Genomic DNA, 9,204 nt, shown 5'->3' with positions numbered 1-9,204 from the left:
AGAAGGTGCCTGTTGAGGGTCATTACCTCTTTTGGGCCCTCTGGGAAGCATTCAGTAAATAATTGCTTCCCCACCTTACATGGACACCTCCCAGTGTTCCAAGCATGGGCCAGGGCCAGAGAGTAACTTCTGAACTGGGAGAATTTGGCTGATTAACTTTCCATTAAACGCTTCCCGACTCCATGCTGAAACTTCAGGGATCAAGCTGAGAGCTGAGAAAAAGAGTAACCATTTGAATGCTTCACTGGTAATTAACATCACCAGGTGACAAATCAATACTACCTGGCTGTTCCCATAAACAATGATAACAGGGAGGACCAGACTTCCAGCCCTTAGCCTCCTGGTTATTTTTCTGTGGCTCCTATTGCTTTAAAGACAAAAGGTGAAAAAGGGCCCTTTCTTCAGCTGTAGGTGATATTGAGGTCTAAAAATGCAAACAGATATTTCAAGGAAAAGAGTTTTGGCTGAAAAGTAAATAAGCTATAACCTAGAATGTTGAACAAAAATGTGAATTTAGGTGAGTGGTTTTTCAATTTTAACTTATAGAAAAATTAACTAGATTATTTATTTATTATTTATTATTTTTTATTCGGTCTCTGTAGAGACTACCAAAAATTGCCAGTGCCGACTATATTTCAAGTCACTATGGTGAGGTATTGGGAAAAGTTTTCAATTAGCAATAATTGTGCCTTGGATAAACCTCATTGGCTACGATACTGCCACTGCTCAAAGCTAGATAATTTATTTATAAAGTAGATTTCAAAAATTAAGTTTCAGGAGTGTTTAAAAGTTTTCCAGGTGATTTTGGTGTGGGTATGTAGGATATAATAAATTCTTCTTCAAAGGTTTTAGCCTGTAAATTGTTATGTACAATGAGTTCTGAGATCGTCTCCAAAGAACCAATGTATCAGCATGTTCCACTCCCCTGTTCTTTGTTCTCCATTTTAAAGTTTAACTTCCTGGTTTAACTTCCTGGTTCACTCCCTTATCCCCAGTTTTAGTAAACAACTTTCCACCACGTCTAGTCAGTAGTTCACATCTGTTCCCCTGGTAACCTGCTTTAACCTGAGTCACCTTTAGTTTCCTGTTCCATAACCATCCCTCCTGCTGAACTGCTCACACTACCACTCTGGCTCTTATCCCTGCTCCCTTTAAAATAGCCAATTGGAATTAGCTTAGACTGTGCGGTCCAACCCCAGCCAATAGGGGAATGGCACAGCAGTAAGGGCTACCTGTATCAGGGATAAGAACCCCTTCTCCTCCCTTGTTCTGGTGTGCACTTGCCATTGCCCCATCTGTGAGATGCATCCTTCTATGCAAGTAAATTGCCTTGCAGAGAAAATTTATATATGAGTGGAACTTCTTTTGTGGTACTGAAAATTTACATATAACAGGTAGGTCACAAATTATACTTGAAGAACCATGTTAAATACATAAACATTTCATTTATTAGGTAGTTTTATTCAAACAAGAAGTATTTGTTTCCTAAAAACTTATAGCACTCCAAAAAAAAAAAGGCATATAATTTCCAAGAAAAATTAATGTTCTTCTTTCTTAAATGACCACAAGCAGTGCTTGCTAATGGGAAGTATGCATGTATGGGGCACTGCTCACCTTTTCAACGCTTGCAATCACGTCAGACACTGCCCTCCTCATTTCCCATTTCACACTGAAACATGGGCTTTCATCTTTATCCCAGCAACTGCTGAAAACTCGGCTTCCCAAAGATATGATAGCATTGAAATGCATGTAAAGCAAACTAGCAATTCACTCTGTGCCTGATGGAAACGGAGTATCACTTGGTTTTCCTAACAAGTTACAATGTCCTGATGTGCCCCTGACAATTTGGTGTAGCACGCCAGTGTGCCTCAGCACATACCTTGGGAATCGTGGGTGTAAGTAGCAGTAAAATGGGAGAGATTACATGGGCTCTGGCACTCAGGGAATATGTTAATCAGTGTGGGTAACTGCCACATGGGTACCTAGGAAGGAGAGCTGTGCAGACCCAAGGCACAATTAGTACTTGAAGTATAACTTACTGCTTACTTATATCTAGCTTACATATATAATCATACTTAGTTCCATATAATCTTATATCTAGCTTACATATATAACCATACTGAGTTTCATATAATCTTTCTATATAATCATATAATGGATTGTAGTTGGAGCTGTATCCACACATTTAGTGCTGATTTATATAATCTTTCTGTAATCATATAGTAGTTTGTAGTAGGTGGAATGCCTAGAACAGTCACAGAGCAGAAGCAAGTACCTGGGAAAAAGGGCCAGGCCAGGACAAGAACCAGTGACGCAGGCGGTAGGGCCCCTGGCTAAAAGGGCACACACTATATGGCAGGTCAGGGCCTAGACGGCAGCAGTCAGTACCTGCTGCATAGCCAGCTTTGAGCAAGAGTTATTCCTCCTGAAAAGGAATGGCAGTACCTTGCATCCAGTTCTTTTGGAAGTAGACCTCGGGCCTGAGATCCGGCGAACCACCGAGGGAGAAGAATCCCTCTGGTGTAATCATGCCATGGTGGCTGTACACCCTGTCAGCTTTTTCTTGCTACTGGGCTGGCTGAAATCATCCTCCTATAAACTATCTTAGAGAAGAGTACACTCTGTCAGCTCCCACTTCATTGGTTAACAGCATCCCTCTATGGGAATCCTTTGAAGCCTCCAGTCCCCAGTTAAGAAGTGTGGTGCACAGCACTTGTTGCGCACAGCTCACCTCCTTGCCCGTGACCTAATGGGGATGGACCCCCTTTTTGTACACTACCCTCTACTACTGCACATGGCACGGTCCCCTACTGCACACGGCTCACCTCTTTGTCTGGGTGATCCCCTTGCTTGCTACTCACGTGATTATGTATGCCCTATCATTAAGCCTATAGATGACCTCACTCACGATCCTTCCCCTTGCCTTGTACCTAATAAATACAGATGCTCTGATGTTCAGGGCCTCACCTGTCTCCACTCATAGGTGGCGTGGCCCCCTGAGCCCAGCTGCTCTTTTCCAGTCCTTTTGTGTCATCTCTTTATTTCTCAGATCCTGTGACTCAGCACAGCAATAGGGGACACCCCACCACCCTGTGGGACTGTGGCCCTACAAATCAACAGATAATGGGCAGTTGAATGGAAGTTTGGGAATTAGGAATTGCTCATCCTTTTGGAAATAGATGATGTTTTTAAATTTCAGGGTAAATGATCTCTAGCATTCTAACTTTAATCTTCTCAGTAAGCCTAATTGGAAGAATTTGTTGCTAAATAGTATGGTTTTGTTAAGCCTAAAGAACTTTTAATTTAGAAATGCTATTTCTTTTCTGTATACCTACTACTGTGTCTCAGGAAAATAGTAAAATACATATGTTAGCTGATTTAATCTTCCCATCACATCTATGAAATACCGTTTGCCCAATTTTCTAGTTGAAGAAGCTCGTATTCAAACTGGCTAGAATAATTACCCAATATCCTACGGTTAGTGAATGTGGCAGTGAGTCCCGGAACACGGATCTTACTCAAAAATCCAAGCTCTTTCCTCCATAAGCCAGGGCTCCAATTTTGAGAGAGAGCTACCTCTCAGGTAGCCACCATGTAGATCTAGAAGGCTCTGCTTGAGATTCCAGTAAATTCCAGGTACAGATAACTCCACTCTGACATCTAGATTTTTTTTGTTTTGTTTTGTTTTACTTATGTCATTTGAGTAAATCATGTTATCACCTTATCTCATTGGGACTTAGTTTCCTTATCTACTTATGTTTACATAAAATAATGCTATCTGTGTTATTACAATGTTAACTCAGTTTGCTTAAGCTCATCAGTTTTTAATTGAGCCTTAAAAATGTCATATATGGATTAGAAATTCTCTACCCACCAGATGCTAAAAACTCTCTCTCTCTCTGTGTGTGTGTGTGTGTGTGTGTGTGTGTGTGAGAGAGAGAGAGAGAGACAGAGACAGAGACAGAGAGAGAAATTGGTGACCCAAAGGAGATGCAGTTTCATTGTGCCAGGATCAATAAAAAGGGATTTTTTTTGTCCTATATTATAACTTATACTAAAACAGACACCCTTCCTCATACCTTCTGTGCTTCGACCAATTTACTGCATGCACACACACACACACACACACACACACACACACACACACAGAATTTTTAGCATCTGGTGGGTAGAGAATTTCTAACCCATATATTTGTCACCCATAGTTTGGTGCTTGAGACATTTTTAAGGTTCAATTAAAATCTGATGATTTTAAGCAAACTGAGTTAACATTAGAATAACACAGGTAACATTATTTTATGTAAAGGTAGGTAGATCAGGAAACTAAGTCCCAAAGAGATAAGATGATAACATGATTTACTCAAATGGCATCACTAAAAAGCTGAATAATTTTTGAGAATCATTTATAGTCATTAACTGTTCTTTTCCCCATATTTTTTAAAATTTGTTTTCAGAGTATTAATTATATGTAAGTGGCTGAAGGAATGACAGACAGAACCCATAAAAACTCTTACCTAACCATAATGCTCCAACCTAATTAAAAAATCTAAAGAAACCTTGTGTTTAACACCACTAAAAAAACCAAAAGTATGGATTTACATATACTTTTAGGGCTTACAATTATCTTTAATGTTATTCAATATTAAACACTTATATTAGCTATTATTATTAATAAAGAATATCTAAATCTAACTCTAAATATATAGTTGATATTTGTATAGATAATAACATAGTTATGCCCACAGATATACATGTCCAGTTAAAATCTGTCAATGTTTTCTCTTCACATTCTGGGATTTCCCTAATATTTTAGTCATATTGATATATCCATTTCAAAAGCAGAAAAAAGCAAGGGAAGCAATTCTTTTTTGTTTGTTTGTGGATTCTTTTTATTTTTTTAATTTATTTTTTGTAGTTTACATTCTGGGATACATGTGCAGATCATGCAGGATTATTGCATAGGTACATACGTGGCAAGGTGGTTTGCTGTTTCCATCCCCCACAATTCCTTTAATTATTTTCTGTTAGCCTTCTGATCCAAACTACTAAAGCATGGTATTACCCTGAAGTACTTAGTTATTCGTGTGTGTGTGTGTGTGTGTGTGTGTGTGTATAGTATACATTATATATATATATGTATTACGTATATATTATATATATTACATAATGTATATTAATGTATATATTACATATATTAAATATATATATGTAATATATATATAATATATATTATATAATGTAATATATATTATATAATGTATATATATTACATTATATGTAATTATATATATTCATATATATTATATATGTCTATATATATACACCACTGTTCAATTGAAATGTATATATTGAACAGTGGTTTATAGAGACTGGGGATAAAGAGGAAGAAGCATTGATTTTCTTTTAGTAATTCTCATTTCGATTTCCATTTCACTCTTAAGCAGAAAATCATGCACATTAAGCTGAAAACATGAGTGACATGACTCTCTTTAGTGTTACAGAGGTTTACAGTTTAACATCTACTTGACTATGTTTATGCTCCATGGATAAATGTGTGAGTGTTTAACAGAGCGCATACAGAGATTTAAAAAAAAAATCTTATGGTATATTAAAGTCAGAGAAGGATAAAATATTTAATTACTGAGTGAAATTGATGCTGTTTTGATGGCTCAGAGTGCAGTCTTCTACCTCTAAATTACATTAATTAGAAGGTGCTTGGTGCTTGGGGTAGGGTTTCAGTAGTAAACAAGAAAGATTCAATTTCTCAGCATTCGTGGCATCATTTAATTTTATACAATCCTCACAGCATCCTCTGTAGGTAGATTTTGTCTTCTCCATTTTACAAGTGTGCAAACCAAATTCAAGGAGGTGAAGTAATTTGGCTATGATCACATATGTAGGAAGTGTTGGAGTCATAACATGAACTCAAGCCTTTTTGATTTCAAACCTAATTATTTTCACTAAATTGGATGCCTCCCAGTCCAGGCATATTGAAGATAAACAACTAATTACTTATTAATTGCTTCTTAATCATTTCAACTTAGACTGGTTTCATAGACAATTTTATACTCTCTAGAAAACATGATAATTTTAACTTTGAATATAGTCTAATATTACATATCATAATGGTAATTACTCATTTCAGGAACCATAGGATTCCATAACATTTTTACAACGCTGAGATTTAACACCATTAGGCTTACAAAAGTAATTATGAAGAATCACCATGTTGCATTTGTATCCCCATTTCAAACAATGGCCTAGAGCTGTTGTGTTAGTCTGTTCTCACATTGTTATAAAGAACTGCCTGAGACTGGGTAATTTATAAAGGAGAATATGTTTAATTGACTCATAGTTCCACAGGCTGTATAGAGAGCATGGTTGGGGAGGCCTCAGGAAAATTACAATCATGGCAGATGGTCAAGGGAAAGCAGGCAAGTCTCACATGGCCGGAGAAGAAGAAAAAGAGAGAAAGGAAAGTGCTACACATTTTTAAACAACCAGAACTCATAAGAACTCCCTTCTTATCATGAAAACAACAGGGCAAAATCTGCCCTCATGATCTGATCGCCTTCCATTAGGCCTCTCCTCCAACATTGGGAATTATAATTCAACATGAGATTTGGGTGGGGACTCAAATCCAAACCGAAGCAACTGTTTTCTCCAAATTCAATCCTCTGATTGACTACTTCATCCTCATTGTGGAAGCTTGTTAAGAATGAAGATTCTGATTTCTGCACATTGATTTTCTATCCTGAGGCATTGCTGAAGTTGCTTATCAGTTTCAGGAGATTTGGGGCTGAGATGATGGGGTCTTCTAAATATACAATCATGTCACCTGAACATAGAGACAATTTCACTTCCTCACTTCCTACTTGAACACACTTTATTTCTTTTTCCTGCACAATTGCTCTGGCTAGAACTTCCAATACTATATTGAATAGGAGGGGTGAGAGAGGGCATCCTTGCCTAGTGCCAGATTTTAAAGGGAATGCTTCCAGTTTTTGCCCATTCAGTATGATATTAGCTGTGGGTTTGCTGTAAATAACTTTTATTATTTTGAGATACGTTCCATTGATACCTAGTTTATTATGCCAATAACAGACTTAACGAGAGCCAAATAAAGAATGAACTAACATTTACAATTGCTACAAAGAGAATAAAATACCTAGGAATACAACTAATAAAGTATGTAAAGGACCTCTTCAAGGAGAAGTACAAATCACTGCTCAAGAAAATAAGGGAGGACACAGACAGATGGAAAAACATCCCACACTCATGGTTAGGAAGAATCAATATTGTGAAAATGGCCATACTGCCCAGAGTAATTTATAGATTCAACACTATCCCCATCAAGCTACCTATGAACCTCTTCACAGAACTGGAAAAAAAACCACCTTAAACCTCATATGGAACAGAAGAGAGCCTGCATGGCCAAGATAATCCCAAGTAAAAAGAACAATGCTGGAGGCATCACACTACCTGACTTCAAACTATACTACAAGGTTACAGTAATCAAAACAGCTTGGTACTGGTACCAAAACAGAGATATAGACCAATGGAACAGAATAGAGGCCTCGGACGCAATGCCGCACATCTGCATCCATCTGATCTTTGATACACCTGACATAAACAAGCAATGGGGGAAAGATTCCCTGTTTAATAAATGGTGTTGGGAAAATTGGCTAGCCATGTGCAGAAAGCAGAAACTGGATCCCTTCCTGACACCTTACATTAAAATGAACTCAAGATGGATTAAAGACTTAAACATAAGCCCTAACGCCATAAAAGCCCTAGAAGAAAACCTAGGCAACACCATTCAGGACATAGGCATGGGCAAGGACTTCATGACTAATATACCAAAAGCATTGGCAACAAAAGTCAAAATAGACAAAGGTGATCTAATTAAAATCCAGAGCTTCTGTACAACAAACGAAACAATTATTAGGGTGAACAGGCAACCAACAGAATGGGAAAAAATTTTGCAATCTACCCGTCAGAAAAAGGGCCAATATCCAGAATCTACAAAGACCTAAAACAGATTTTCAAGAAAAAAACAAACAAACCCATTCAAAAATGGGTGAAGGACATTAACAGACACTTTTCGAAAGGAGACATATATGAAGCCAACAAACATATGAAAAAGTGCTCATCATCACTGGTCATCAGGGAAATGCAAATCAAAACCACACTGAGATACCATGTCATGCCAGTTAGAATGGCGATCATTAAAAAATCTGGAGACAACAGATGCTGGAAAGGATGTGGAGAAACAAAAACACTTTTACAGTGTTGGTGGGAGTGTAAATTAGTTCAACCATTGTGGAAGACAGTGTGGCAATTCCTCAAGGACCTAGAAATAGAAATTCCATTTGACCCAGCAATCCCATTACTGGTTATATATCCAAAGGATTATAAATCGTTTTATTATAAGGACGCATGCACACAAATGTTCATTGCAGCACAGTTTACAATAGCAAAGACCTGGAACCAACCCAAATGCCCATCGACAAAAGGCTGGACAGGGAAAATGTGGCACATACAAACCATAATATACTATGCAGCCATAAAAAACAATGAGTTTTTGTCCTTTGTAGGGACATGGATGAATCTGGAAACCATCATTCTCAGCAAACTGGCACAAGAACAGAAATTCAAACACCACAAGTTCTCACTTATAGTTGGGTGTTGAACAATGAGGACACAGGGAGGGAAGCATCACACATTGAGGTCTGTTGGGGCACAATAGGGGAGGGACAGTGTGGGGTAGGGAATTTGAGGAGGGATAACATGGGGAGAAATGCCAGATATAGGTGACGGGGGTGTGGTGGCCACAAATCACATTGCCATGTATATACTTATGTAACAATCCTGCATGTTCTGCACATGTACTCCAGAACCTAAAGTGCAATGAAATATATATATAAATATATATATTATATATATATAAAATATATTATATAATTATATAATATAATAATATATATATAATATATATATAATTATATAATATATAATTATATAATAATATATATAATATATATAATATATTATATAATATTATATAATATATATATAATTACAAAAAAAATGAAGATTCTGGCCAGTCGCTGTGTTTCATGCCTGTAATCCCAGCACTTTAGGATGCCGAGGTGGGTGGATTGCCTAAGTTCAGGAGTTCAAGACCAAACTGGGCCACATGGT

At 37.4% G+C, this 9,204-nt stretch overlaps 1 non-coding gene across 1 annotated transcript; it reads right to left on the bottom strand.

Annotated features, from left to right (window-relative positions):
* Window positions 1–593: 593 nt before the first annotated feature.
* On the bottom strand, window positions 594–734 carry LOC119471374. Its single transcript, XR_005200411.1, has one exon. It is a non-coding gene; the product is annotated as a U4 spliceosomal RNA (small nuclear RNA).
* Between the last annotated feature and the right edge of the window lie 8,470 nt (window positions 735–9,204).

The sequence above is a fragment of the Cebus imitator genome, unplaced genomic scaffold, assembly GCF_001604975.1.
Source record: "Cebus imitator isolate Cc_AM_T3 unplaced genomic scaffold, Cebus_imitator-1.0 Scaffold58, whole genome shotgun sequence".
NCBI classification, from domain to species: domain Eukaryota; kingdom Metazoa; phylum Chordata; class Mammalia; order Primates; family Cebidae; genus Cebus; species Cebus imitator.
Note: the sequence above shows the minus strand (reverse complement) of the source record. Positions and strands in the feature narration are given on the sequence as shown.